Below are 14,805 nucleotides of genomic sequence, written 5' to 3' on the forward strand. Positions count from 1 at the left end.
CTTGTCTCAAAAGAATTTTCACTTTTACATCCTTGAGTTTGAGATGGGTGTGGTCTTGCCAATTACTGAGATGTCCTTAAGCCGTGTTTCTTATAGTTTTGGGGTAAAGTACTTAGCAGCTTCTCTTTAGTGGTTGGGTTGTATTCTCTTTAACTACCACAAGTTCCTTAGCCCTAGTTTTACTGTTTTCTGATGAAATTTAAGTTTTTCAAATCTTTCTGCTTTGCTTTCTGCTCCTGATTATCACAATAAGCTTGGCTAAAAGCTGCCAACAATACTCATGTCACCCACTGAATGCTGTGCTGCCTAGAAATTTCTTCTGCCAGATCATAATTAGTTCATTACCTTTAACTTTAGCTTCACAGAAAGCCTCAGGACATGACAAAATGTAGATCATTTCTTAGCCAGAATGTAAGGTGAATGGCCTTTAGTCCAATTTCCAATAGAGTCCTCCTTTTCCTCTGAAACCTCGTGACCCCAGTCTTTACTGTCCATAGTCTTATTGGCATTCCAGTCTCTAAACTCTCACCAGAATTCTCCCTTAAGTTCCACTTACAGCAATCTAAAGTTTTTCCAGCTTGCATGTCTAAATGTCTCAAAATTCCTCCCACAATTCCAAAAAGCTCCAAAAGCTTCTAAACCACATGTTCAGGTTAGTCACAGCAATGACCCTGATTCTTGGTATCAACTTCTGTTTTAGCCAGCTTTTTCACTGCTGTTACCAAAAGACCGAAAAAGAATAATTAGAGGAGAAAAAGTTTATTTGGGGCTCACAGCTTCATAGGTCTCAGTCCATAGATGGCCAGCTCCATTTCTTGAGGCCTGAGGTGTAGAAGAACATCATGGAAGAAGCGTGTGGCAGAGGAGAGCAGCTCAAGTCATCCCAAAAGAAAGGGGGGGCGGGGGGGGCTCTACTCTCCAGGGACCAAATATAAATCCCAAAAGCATATCCCAAAAAACCCACCTGCATCGAATAGAATAGACATTATGATTGCTGTATGTAATAGGTGACTCTATGACCAGTGTGCTTCTGCAATCTGTACAATCAGAAAAATGAGAAATTATACCCCAATTGATTCAAATGTATGAATTGCCAAGATCATTGTAATGCCATGTGTAGCTAATAAAAAAAATAAAAAAAGAATGTAAGCAAAAATAACTAGTAATTAAATAAAATAGAAATTTACTCTATTTAAAAAAAACCCACCGGCATCTCCTCTAGCCACACTATAGCTGCCTACAGTTACCACCCAGTTAATCCCGATCAGTAGATTAATGTATTGATTAAGTTGATGCTCTCCTAACCCAATCAATTGTCTTGCATCGATTCACACATGAGCTTTAGGGGGACATCTTATACTTAAATCAGAACATGTGGGCTGTTGGAATCTCTTGGTTTGTGGCCACATTACTCCAATCTATGTCTCCATTGCTTTCTCCTATTCCTCCCACAATTCCAAAAACCTCCAAAAGCTTCTAAACCATATGTCTTTGTGTGTTTTGTCTCTCCTAAGAGTGTGTGTGTGTGTGTGTGTGTGTGTGTGTGTGTATTTGAGATGGTCTTGCTATGTTGCCAGGTTGGCCTCAAACTCACAATCCTCCTGCCTCAGTCTCCCGAGTAAATGGGATTATACACATGTGCCACCATTCCTGGCTCTTGAGAACACTTATGATGGTAATTAAGACCCACCTGAAAAACCAGGATAAGATTTTTAACTTAATCATATTTGCAAAAAAAAAAAATTTCAAATAGAATTACTTTTACAATGCCAAGGGATTAGGGCTTGATATATTTGGGAGGGGGGCCCATCATTCAATCTACTATGGCAAGCTTTGATAAATACTGCATTTTACCAATGAAAGCATGGTGTAGACAATCTGTGTTGGTTCCAGGTGTCCTGCTTTCAGTGCTGATTTCCAGGCCACACCATTGCTTCTATTGTTTGATTATTAAATTGGCTGCAATCTCTGCTCAAAGGGACATCAAAAGGTCACAGCTCTTTTGCGGGACAGTTCTTTAGGTAAAGAGATAAATCACTTATAAGAAGAAATCAGTATCATTTACCACCAAAATCAGTATCATTTATCATTCTTTTTTGTCTTAACTGGGTGCTTGTGATTCTCAATTGGAGCCACAGCAAAAGACTCAACACCAAAATTTCTGTTGCATTTACAACAATCCCAGTGGCCATCTAGGTTCTGTTCTCACTTCCTTCTGGCTTATGTGTCTCAGTTCTTCCAGGTGGCAGGAAGTCCTCCCTGTGTGTGTGTGTGACATGGTAGGACACACACATTTCTGGTCTTCATTTTCAACAAATTGTTTCTTCATTCAGCTCAAAATTTTATCCAACAGATCTTATAACTGAGTGAGGGTTAACTTATTTTGAAGGCACATTAAAAATGTAGCTCTGTTGTTTTCAACAAAAGAGAAAGAAACAGATGGTTTGGCTGACCTCTGGTGAAATCTCAACACCAGAACCTGGATGGTATGAATTTCAATAAATGCTTTCATAATTAACACATATGAGAAATAGACAAGAGAGGAACAAGAATCACAATTATTTTTTGCATTTTATTATATATAAGGTTCATTACTTTCTTTTCTATAAATTCTCTTTGTCTACTATTTGTCTGAATTTTCAAATCAATTTAGCAAGTGAAAGTAAGAATTTTGATCTTTTATTCTTTCTTCTTCTCCTTCTTCTTCTTTTTTTTTTGCAAATTTAGTTCTTCAGAAATTGGTTTCACGAGAGCCAAATGCTATCAAACATATGTTTGATTTTCTTTAGGTAGAGGCATGCTGTTGCTTCTTTTTAAAAATAATTTGATCTAGAAAAACAGTACTTTCATAGGTGGTTTCCAGTTTGCCATATGTAAAGGAGAAATGATGTGTCATTAAACAATTCATTAAAACAAAGGACTTTTTAAAGTTCCATGAACAAATTTGAAATTGGAGAGAAACCAAGTACTCATACAGCAAGGTGGTTTACTAAATTCCAAATGAGCTCAACTGAACAGAGGATGGGGCGAAATGCATATGTGTCCTCTCTCCATGCAGCTGCCACACCATGTGGACACGCTCACCACACTCTCTCTTGGCATTCAGAGATATTTTAAAAACTGTGCTTGGAAACACCATCCTTTGCCTCCTACCTTTTAAAATTGTATTCACCTGCATTTTTAAGTTTTTAAGTATTCACCTACAGTAATTCTTACTGGATACCTCATAGGCACCAGGTTTTTCTGTGCCAACTACTTTGAGAATAGAAAATATCAAAAGTGCACAGTCCGGGTCACAAGGAGTTTGCATGGGGTCAGTCCTAGGGGAGATGATCTAAGTGGCACTACATGGCCAAGGAGCACAGAAGGAGGAGAGGTAACTTCAGGGCTGGGAGGAGAGGAGAGGGGCTTCACAGAGCCATGGGAATTGGTTAGGCTTTGGGTAAACAGAGGGAAAATAAGAGTTTTCTCAGGTGCGAGAACAGTGAACTATGAAGCCATAAAGACTTTGATAGAATCCCTTTGTTAATTTTTGCTCCTGTTTCCTATGCTTTGGTGGGGAGGGGTCCTATCCAGAAAATCATTGCCTGTGCCCATGTCTTGAAGTGTTTCCCCTATGTTTTCTTCTGGTAGTTTCAAAGTATCAAGTCTTCCATTAAGGTCTTTGATCCATAGGCTTGTGCAAGGCTTAAGGAAATGATCAAAAGAATGAAGAGCCATCTACACAGTGAGAAAAAATGCATTTGCCAGCTATTTGTTGGCAAAGGTTAATATCCAGAATACAGAGAGAATTTGAAAATTTTAGCGATAACAAGAGAAGCAACCCAATTTTTAAAAGGGGCAAATGGATCTGAATATATACTTCTCAAAAGAACAAATACAAATGGCAAAAAAAAAAAATACTCAACATCATCAACCATAAGGGAAATGCAAATCAAAGCGACAATGAGATTACATTTCACCCCAGTTACAATGGCAATTATCCAAAAAAAAAAAAAGTGAACAAAAGCTGGTAAAATGTAGAGAAAAGGGAACTGTTGGTGGGAATGCAAATTAGTATAGCCACTGGTTTGTGTCACTGTGCCTAAAAGATCTGACACAAACAACGGGAGGACAAAAAGTTCATACGGGGCTCACAGTGTCAGTGGTCTCTGTCCATAGACAACCATCTCCATAGCTATGGGCCCGAGGTGAAGCAGAACATCAGCTCAGAACAGGGTAAAGAGGATGGGGGGTGGGGGGGAGAGAGAGAGAGAGAGAGAGAGAGAGAAAGCTCCACTCACCGGGGACAAAACGCAAAAGCCCCCACCACCATCTAAGTCCTCCAGCCACACCCTATCTGCCTACAGTGACCACCCAGCTAATCTATTATCATTATATTAATTTACTAATTAGGTTCCAACTCTCATACTCTAGTTATTTCACCTCTAAACATTCTCACACATGAGCTTTTGGGGATGCCTCATATCTAAACCATAGTAGCCACCATGGGGAACAAAAAAAATCTACAAAAGAGAACTACTATATGATCCAGCTATCCACTGCTGAGTATATATCCAAAATAAATGAACTCAGAGACAAAAGAGATACCTGCATACTCATATTTACTGTGGCCCTAGTCACAGTAGCTAAGGTACAGAATCAACTTAAGTCTCCATCAACAGATAAATGGATAAAGAATATATGGTATATGGGCACAATGGTGTACTATAATTCAGCCATAAAAGAATGAAATCCTGCCATTTGCAGCAAAATGGATGGGACTGGAGGGCATCCTATTAAGCAAAATAAGCCAGACATAGAAAGAGAAGTACTGCATGTTCTCTATCAAATGTGGAAACTTAAAAAAAGAAAGAAAGAAAGAAAACTAACTGAAAGTCAAATAGTAATTATGATTACTCAGGGCTGGGAAGAGTAGCAAAGGGTGGATGGATAAATCCCACGGATGTGTTAATAAAAATAATAAGCAAATTAGTTAATTAAAAAATTAAAAAGATAAAATGATTCCAGACCAAAAAAGCCTACAGACCAGGATGATCAGGGAGATTAGGAGAACTTTAAGTTGGTAGCAGGCCCCCGGCAAAGGATGGAACTTGACTCATTAGATCCTGGAGACCCATCCGACAGTTAGGTAAGGCGGATGGACACCAAGTACCCCTGGGACCAACCCCTCCTTATTTCATCCTGTTTCAGCCACTGCACCAAGCCCACCATCAGTGAGCATGCGAGGACTAAACACCGTATCCTGGGCCACACCATCTCCTCCCCTCCTTGCAGAGAAACCAGTACATGCTGCTGTGATTACACCCAGCAGCGTGTGATTAGTCTGAAATGCCTCTGTGCACAGAGTGGGGTCAAGTACATTTCATAAAATCATTTTACAAGTGCAACTCAGAAAGCATATTTTGTGATCCATTTCACAGTATTCTAATGCAAAGCCAAAACAATGACTCTAAACATGGCAAGGTAAAACTATTTGTATCGGGAGCGAAAATAAGTTATCCACTTTCATTGTTCAATCCTCTGTTCGATAGAACACATGAATATTAAGATGGCCCTATTTCATTCCATTTTAAAAGTAAGATGAGGCTAATCGTATGCAAATAAAGCATTTATTTAAATCATATGCAATAAAGCATTTTTGGCCTGAGTCTTCATGACAACTCTGAATGCCTGCCACATTTTAAATACCACAGGTGGGAAACAAACGTATAACTTACCTCCTTACATAATTTTCCATTTAAAATATAGAGAAACAAAATACACTATAACAGCAGGGTTTTTTTTTCCTCTGAACCAAATCACATAATCTAAGCAAGAAAATTCAATAGCAGCTTTTATCCAGATGACAAAACTTGTTGAAGAGCACCAAAGTGACAGCAAGAGTTGGAACTTGCATACAAAGTTTGAAATAACCTCTCTTAACCAATATCCAATAAATTGTTTCCAATTAAAATTAAATTTAAAAATCCTATTGAATTTAAAAATCCTGTTAGAATTTTTAGACAGAATATGGGCTAGTTAAAAATAGTCCAAATGCAAAACAGTAGCTCAAATAAAACACTTTATGTGAAGTAATCTATCCAATTTATTATATTTGTTTAAAAAAAGAAGTAATGGTCACATTTACTAGTATTCATGTTCTTGCAATTTTAATATTTCTTTGTGTTCCATAATACATTCCCTTCAAAATAATGATGAAAGACAGAAAAGAATAACATTAATAAAAACCTGAAAACACAAAATTTTACACATCAGCAACACTACCAGTTAAACCCAGATGTTAATTCAAGTTACAGTAGTTCCCACTTATCTGAGGTTTCCCTTTCAGAAATAAACAATTCGTAAGTTTTAAATTATACAACATTCTTAACAGCATGGTGAAATCTCTCAATGTCCTGCTCCATCCCACCAGGGACATTGTTCAGTGTATCCATGCTGTATATGCTACCTGTCAGTCATTTATCAGCTATCTCAATTGTATATAGGGTTTGATACTATCCATGATTTCAGGCATCCAAGTGGGGTCTTAGAATGTATTGTCCATGGATAAGGGAGGACTTCTGTATATAATTTTTACTGTATATAATTTATCATCAGGTATAGAGGCAAAGGGAAAATTCTCCTCCACTCAGTTTGCTAGAATGAATGGACAATATACAGATTAAATAGGAGAAAGGACAAAGAAAATGATTATGTGCAAGGAGGCAGTCGCGTAATGGAATCACTCAGCAGCCCAGCATGATTCAATTTATATACTTTTTTCTATAAGGGAACTGGGAGAATGGGCCCCCTAGGCATTTTAAGGGATTGTAAATGATTATTAAGGCAAGAATGAACCCAGAGACAAAAATTAGTTTGCAAAACGAATTCTGTTTGGAATGTGAATGAGCCCAAGGGGCAGACAGTATTTTATAATCAAGTCCCTCCAGAGGTGGCTGTGTTCCTCTGTCACTGCTTCAATAAAGAGATTCCAGGATGAAGATGGTTGGCAACTGGGTTCCCTTTTGTGGGTTTGGTCTTAATGCAGATTGATGGAATTCCAGAGAGAAGCCCCGCCCCCTGCACTTGGTGTAGGAGAAGCAATTTAAACATTCTTTTGGATGAGTAACCTGAGGCCTCTAGGAGACCAACATTGGGTAAGGATCTGAGAGGGCAATGGAGAACTCTAGACTCCAGGCTGAGTGTGCTCTGCCCAGCACAAGAAGGGACCTGAAAGAACCCTTGTTTTATAATATTTTTATTGTCATGTGCTTCATAAGGAAAGTTTTAGGGGGAAAGTCACCATCCTCAGAGCAAGATTGTGTGTGTGTGTGTGTGTGTGTGTGTGAGAGAGAGAGAGAGAGAGAGAGAGAGAGAGAGAGAGAGAGAGAGAGAGAGCATGTGTGTGTGTGGTGCTGGGGATTGAACCCAGGGCCTTGTGCATGCAAGGCAGGCTTTCCACCAACTGAACTATATCCCCAGCCCAAAGCAATAGTCCTTTTTCAGTGCTTATTTAGTTACCAAACCCCAAAATATTGACAAATATGAATATGCATGCCCTGGAGCTTAAGGAACACAATCTAAATGAAAGAGAATCTAGAAGAATATAATGGAGAGTACTTGGCTGTGAATTCTCCAGTCAGAGGAAGCCAAGGCCACCACTGATCAAAGGAGCCTAAGAATCTCCTGGCTCTTAAGGCATTTTTGTTTGCAGAGTGTTAAGTCAAATCTCTGGAGAACAAAACATGTCTGAAATAAAAGGATCCACTGAGACTTACAGATGGCGCTGGGACAAGTTCCACAACCACCAGCAGCAAGGCTGGAGAGCAGCTGGGGGAAGTCTGCAGGCCCTAAGAGCCAAGAGCATTTTCAGAATGGAGAATGGAGAAGAAGCATGAATGGTTTACCCTGGACCTCCACTGGCTACAGCTAAGAGGGGCGGGTCACTGAAGGCAGGACTCCTGGGGTAGGAGGAGAGTCCCTACGGAGGTCCTTGTTGCAGTTGGGTTGGCAGGAGTGAATAGTCTGCAAAGTTTAATATAAACAGGGCACAATGGCACCTGTGGTCAACCGTGAGTTGTAAGTCAGCATCCACTCAGGAGTGTGACAGTCATTTATTGGTTTGCCCTGAAGCTGTTAGCTAATTAACTTCCATATTTCTTCTCCCCCTCAATCTTCTGACCCTTGTAATTAAATTTAGGACATTTCAGATTTTTTTTATTGCGACACACTTCAGAAGGTACGCTCACAGCAACCAAGGAGAGCAGGCCCATGTTGGTCTTTTGCAGGGAAAACTGACACAGCTCCCCTCACCCAGAGGTGGCAGGACCCTCTCTTCTCTTTATGATCTGGTTATCGTTGGTCCAAACCCACAAGGGTACCCTTCTCTCCTGCTGTCTGTTTTCCATATCCCTGTTTCAGAGTAGATCCTAAGGTTTAAATTACCTTGACTGCTAGACGCCAGTGCCCCATCCGCAAATCTAGTGGGTGGCCATGAGCGAGTGGCAAGCTTTGACCACCAGGGGGCGCCCAAAACCAGTGGCGGCAGAAATTGTGCATTTGTCTGAAACAAGGCCTCCCTTGAATCACATCTCTGAGTGTAACAGGGAGGTGGTCAAAGATTTATTACTGTCACACACACACACACACTCATACACACACGTCATGTTTGGATTTATACCCATTCTATATTGTCTCTGTCAAAATTTCACAAAAATGATAAGGTCAGGTACTTGGGAAGCTCACCTTTGCAGATGGAGCTGGAGGTCAGGGCAGATGTTAACCTGGAAGGCTGCGGAGTAGGCTCAGATAAATGGGGTTGAAAGAAGCAATCCTTGGGGTTAGGGTTGCCATAAAAAATACAATAAAATACACAGCAATATTTGGGACATACTTACACTAAAAACTATATAAATATTGGTTATTTATCTGAAGTTCAAATTTAGCTGTCTTGACCTAGAAAAGTTTTAAAAAATCTCAGGTCAGATGTATTGAAGTCACAGGAATTGATGTCGCAAGAATCTGGGCTAGGGATGAAGAAGTGAGCAAGTTAATAATGTTCCTTACTGTATTGCCCCAGATTCGTGGGAAGGATGTGTAGGGTTTGCATATCATGATTACCTGAAGAGTTCCATTTTAACACATTGGGCTTTATAAGCCTAGTAGTACCTGTTGCACATTACCATTCTGCATTGTGTCAATTATTTGCATTAAAATCTCTCCAACTGCAGTAATTTCTGGAGTGTGTGTGTGTGTGTGTGTGTGTGTGTGCATGTGTAGGTGTGTGTGTTAGAGGATGTCCATGACACTTTATCTTTTGCACACCTATGTCCTTGAAAATTGCCAGGCACATATCTGAGTGTACCGATTTGGGGGAAAAATCAATTAGCACATTTAGTAATTAACCATAAACTCAATATCAGAGGGCAGCGCTGGGCTATGTGAACAGTATTCCATGAAGAGCTGCCATCTGTTGTTCTCTCTGCGCTGAAACTTCTCTCAGGGAATTGCTCCCCCTGAGGTCCCGGTTTCAACAGTAGCAAAGACAAATCGTAGGTGTCCAGAGATGGCCTGGAGGAGGATGGGGGATTTGGAAATCTGTTTGTGTGTGGGAAAAAAAAAGAGAAATGAAGAGAGGAATTAGGTCACCAGGGACTGTGACATTTCCCAGCCATGCTAAGCTCATTCTGACTCTGGTTCCAGATGTTCTGTTTTAACCCATTCAAGTTGCCCAGTTATTTACCATGCAGTATCATGAAAGTATAATTCTTCATCATAATTAATGAAAATTCCTGCATTTATATGATTCTCAATGGGCAGATGGAAACATCCTCTGTTACGGCTTCGTCAGAGGACGAAGGTCAAAAGTGTAGGAACAACTCAGCTCTGCCAGGGGAGGGGATCCCACCTGTCTTTTTCTTGCCCCTCAAGGAACAATATTACCCTGACTTTCTTCTCCCCTTGCTGAGCTCAGCTCCCAGTGAATCTTGTGGCTTCCAAGTTTAGACCCTGCTTTACTTCCCATTGCAACTTTTCTGGCAACTAGAAGGATTTTAGCCAGCAGCCATGTTGCATGCCTGTCATCCCAGCGGCTCAGGAGGCTGAGGGAGGAGGATCGTGAGCTCAAAGCCAGCCTCTGCAAAAGCAAGGTGCTAAGCAACTCAGTGAGATCCTGACTCTAAATAAAATACAAAATAGGGCTGGGGATGTGGCTCAGTGAGTCCTCTGAGTTCAATCCCTGGTACCGCCCCCCCCACCCAAAAAAAGTATTTTAGAGTCATTGCATGCACAACACTGCATGTGCACATCAGTCTAAATTTTAGTTTTGTTATTTATTTAGTTTCTCAAAATGCTTTATAATGTTTTTGTTCATTCTAAAAACAAGAAATGGAAATATAACAGGGTAATGGTGTGAATGTCACAAAAGAAGACTTAAGATCCAAGATGGGATTTTCCTTCCTCTTTGCCACAAGGGGCCACAAGAGACTGTTTGTGGCAGAAGTGCACAATCTCCGGGTCCCACCCCCAGACATTGCCAACATGTCATCATATGTCATACAAGTGACAATGCTGGGAAACTGGGCGTGTCATGGTGGTGACTAAAGGTGAACACCACAAATTTGTTAAGAATGAAAACATAAAGATATCAGGGAAAGTTAGGAGACCCAAGCCTCAGAAATAAATAGCAAAATAGAAAGGCAGATCATTGTGTGTCTCTAATCCATCAAATGAAAATTTAAGACAACAGGGGACGTGAAGGTCTCAGGGCAGCTTCTTTCACTCCAGTGACATTCATTTTACTTAGAACTGGTTTCTCAGCTGCGTTCCTATTGATAATTTGCTGTGAGGGCCTGGCTGTCCCCAGTGTTGTAGGATTTTTGCAGGATCCCTAACTTGTTCTGACACAGGAGCGGCTCTCCCTCAGGTGTGGCAACCCAAAGCACCTAAAGACATTGGCAAATGTCCCCTAGAGATGGCTGCAGGGGAACAAATAGCCCCTGGTTGAAAATTGACTTAGAGGTTCTGGTGAAAAAAGTTGGCCCAGGCCCCCAAGGTTTCTGATCCCAAGGAGCCAGAGGCTGGGCAAATGCCTGCAGCCTCCTGGAGACCAAACTGAATCCCTTCCATACTGGGACTGTTCAGAATGTAAAGGAGGTTGGCTGCAATGGAAGAGAGAGAGCCAGAAAAATAAAGCAAGAGGAGAATTAAGCCTGAAAACCCTGTCGGTCTGGATGAAGAGCCACACAGGTAGGGCGGGGACACTGAGGGGTGCATGAGAAGCGGTGGCGGGTTTGCCACCTCAGGAATATGGCTGGCCCCAATTGAGCAGGGTTTCATGGAAACGTGCAGGCATGGCTCAAAATGAGTGCTTTGTGCAAGCTGAGGACCTCACCAAAGTCACCTTCAAAGTCATAACTGCAAACGGATTCAGCAGCTCTACATGTGTGTACACACACACACACACACACACACACATGTACATACATGCACACACATTCAGGGAGAAGGAGGAAGACACACATGCATAGGTATAAAACAGGAATTGGCTCACAGGACTATGAAGGCCAAGAAGTCATCATCTGCCATCTGCAAGCTGAGGACCCCAGAGAACAGGTGGGACAGCTCAGCCTGAGACCCAAGGTCCGGGACCAGCAGCACTGAGGAAGGACATCAGGAGGAGATGCTGTGCAGAGTGCTCAAATGGGGACAAAGGATCTGCTCCTCCACTAACTTTTTGTTCTACAGGCCCCACAGGGTCAGGTGACGTGGGCACATCTCAGTGGGAGAGTCCTTTTCACTCAGTCTGCCAATCCAGATGCTCATCTCTATGGGGACACTGCTCTGGAACAACCTGGTGGCCTCAAGGTGCCCTGAGCCCAAGCAAAGAGGTGGACAGATCCAGGGTTGCTCAGAGTGCAATTTATTAGGGACTTGCTGGCAGAAGCCTAGTCCTGGGCAGCAGCAAGGCCAAATGGAGCCCTGCAATTTGGGTCACCTGGTTGACGCAGCTAATATCCAAGAGCCAGGCACCGTCCAGGTCCTAAAGCTCCACATTCCACTCCAGTGGTTTGTTCTACTTACAATACACTGGGAAGCCCTGAGGGGAGGGCCAACTGCGCTCACCGTGGCCACCACAGGGGCTATGACTCAAGATGGCCCCACTCACGTCAGCTCAGCCCACACAAACACCGTCACGCACGCCCACGAGTAAGTTTTTATTGCCAGTGATTTTTTAGTAAGTACCCTTCCACCCAGTCGGGCTGACCCATAAAACTGCATCACAAGGAAAAAGAACAGCCTAGGCCAGACCTTCCCAGAGAGGGAAAAATTCTATTTCCCGGTATGCGACAGAACTATTCAAAGTAGATTACTTATGTGTGACGTAGAACATAAGCCAAGGTTCTGTCAAGTTTCATAATAGCACAAAAGTCACAGCTCTTCCATTCTCAAGAAAATAAGCCAAGAAACCAAATGAAGAGGTTAGAAAGTTTTCTGTGAACTAGGTTTGGTCGAACTTGCCTTAACCATGCGCTCTGGGCCTCCTCATAAGGAACTTGGTAACAGGACCACAGAGCGAAAGACCAATGTTGGGAATTGTTTGTCTTTAAAATACCAAATCAAATTAGCTTGAAAGTAATTGCACTTCATAAACTATCCTGCTTCTCTCCCCATGGACGTGCAGATAGATGATATTATCGTTAAAGAAAATGGAACACAACTGCTAGAAAAATCTTGATTGAACCAAGCGAGTCTGTGGAAATTCCCTCATTCCTCTTCCATATATTTTATTTAATGTCCTTGTGGTATTCACACTCCCATCCTCTAAAGTAATTTTGTTTCATAATCAGGACGATCAGTGATAAATTGGCATATTTAATTATAATGAGTATTATAGGCAAATCTTTCCACTTCAATAGAAAAATTTAATTTTCTCTTTTAGCAAACAAAGGATGTTCCTCCTAATGATACAAATAACTACACTTCTTATTAAGCAATTTTAACCCTCTTGTGTTTTCTAAAGACTGCACTTTGTAATTCAGTGGTATTGAAAACGAGATAGTCTCGAGTTCATCATCGGCACCAGCTTATGGGAGCTACCACGACCAGGTACCGCCCCCTGGGAACTTAAGGCAACAGAGGTTTATTCCCTCTCACGTTTCAGAGGCCAGAAGTTCAAAATCAAGGTTTGACAGCATTGGCTTCATCTTGGGGCTCACAGGGGAATGTGTTCCTGGCCTCTTTCCTAGTTTCCAATGGCCCCTGGCATTCATTGGCTTATTTCTAGGTAAGGTCACATCCCATTGTTCTAAGTGGACATGAAATTCAGGGTTCTGGGGACCACAACAATGACCTGCTATAGCCTACACAGCATCTATCTTCTGTAACTATTTTCTAGATAATACCCTGGTAGTTCCACCTGTTTCTGGGTTCTTGTTCCGGCCCATCAGACAGATGGTGGATACAGAGGGCTGGCTGGAGACCCAGAGGGTGTGTTGGCCTCCACCTCTGGTCATGTTCAGAGGTTTCCTGATGTCTTTTGTGGCCTTTGTGACTGCTTGGCAATTGCAGGCCCTGTGAGGGCAGGACGTGTGACGGAGCCCACCCACCGGTCCTCATTGATCCAGCCACACTGGCAAAGCCGGCCAAAGCCCTCACCAGGGATTTTAGGTTTTTTTCATCTTGGAAACTAGAAAAGGTTTTGCTTCCTCAAAATAAAAATAAAAAGGACTGAGGATGTAGCTCAGTGTAAAACATCCCTGGCATATTTAATTGGCATATTTAATTATAATGAGTATTATAGGCAAATCTTTCCACTTCAATAAAAAAATTTAATTTTCAATACCCAGTACAATACCCAGTACAAAACAAGTAAAACTTGAAAAATGAAATACAATGGATATTGATGTCCTATAGGGAGGTGTTGTGTATTCACTTCCTAGGGTTTCCATAACCTGCTCTCGTAAACTGGGTAGCACAAAACAAGGTCAGTTTATTATCTCCTGTTGAGAGCCACAGCAGAAGGGGCCCCAGCAAACTTTCAGACTGCCAGACAATCATCATTGGCTCACAGCGGCCCCAGCAACTTCTAGCTGATTGGTTCCTCTGCGGTGATGCTCATTGGGCTGTTTCCCTGCCCTTTCAGACCACGGAGCTGCTCATTGGGGGACTTTTTTGGCTCCGCCCATGCGACCCAGCCAATCAGCCTCAAGAGCAGGAGGAGTGGGGGAGGTTGAGAGGCTTGTGGGAAGCCGATGGTGGCAGTTGGGCTCTGAGGGTTTTACCTGAGGAGCTGTTTTGTTTGGCGTGTGTGGTTCTAAAAATAAAGTTCGTTTCTTTTGACAAGTGGCTCTTGAATTGTGCCCAGCCAGACTGCGGCAATCTCCAGTTCCAGAAGACTGATGGCGGGAACAGGGTGTGAGCCATCAGCCGAGGGCTGGTGGGAAATCCTCCTTTACTCTCTCCCAGCTTCGGGTGGTTGCTCGCAATTCCTGGTTTCTGGTTGTCTCCTCTCAATTTCTACCTCCAGGGTGACATGGCTTCTTCCCTGTGCACCCGTGTGTCTCTGTCTCCATCTCACTCTCCTTGGAAAGACAAGAGTCCTTTTATTTAAATAACCCACCGTAATCCAATATGACCTTCTCTTAACACCACCACGTCTACAAAGTCTGTATCTTTTTAAATCCAAGTAACAAATTCTAATCGACAGCACAATTTTTTTTACATACTTTTTAGTAGTTTTGACAGTGTTACTTTTGAGCAGATTTTAAAGGAATCCACAAAAGTTGATATATTGAAAAAAAAATACACCCAGTAAAACAACAG

Source organism: Marmota monax, unplaced genomic scaffold, assembly GCF_021218885.2.
Source record: "Marmota monax isolate L192 unplaced genomic scaffold, Marmota_monax_Labrador192_F-V1.1 WCK01_AAM20220418_F8-fsc00590, whole genome shotgun sequence".
Taxonomy (NCBI): domain Eukaryota; kingdom Metazoa; phylum Chordata; class Mammalia; order Rodentia; family Sciuridae; genus Marmota; species Marmota monax.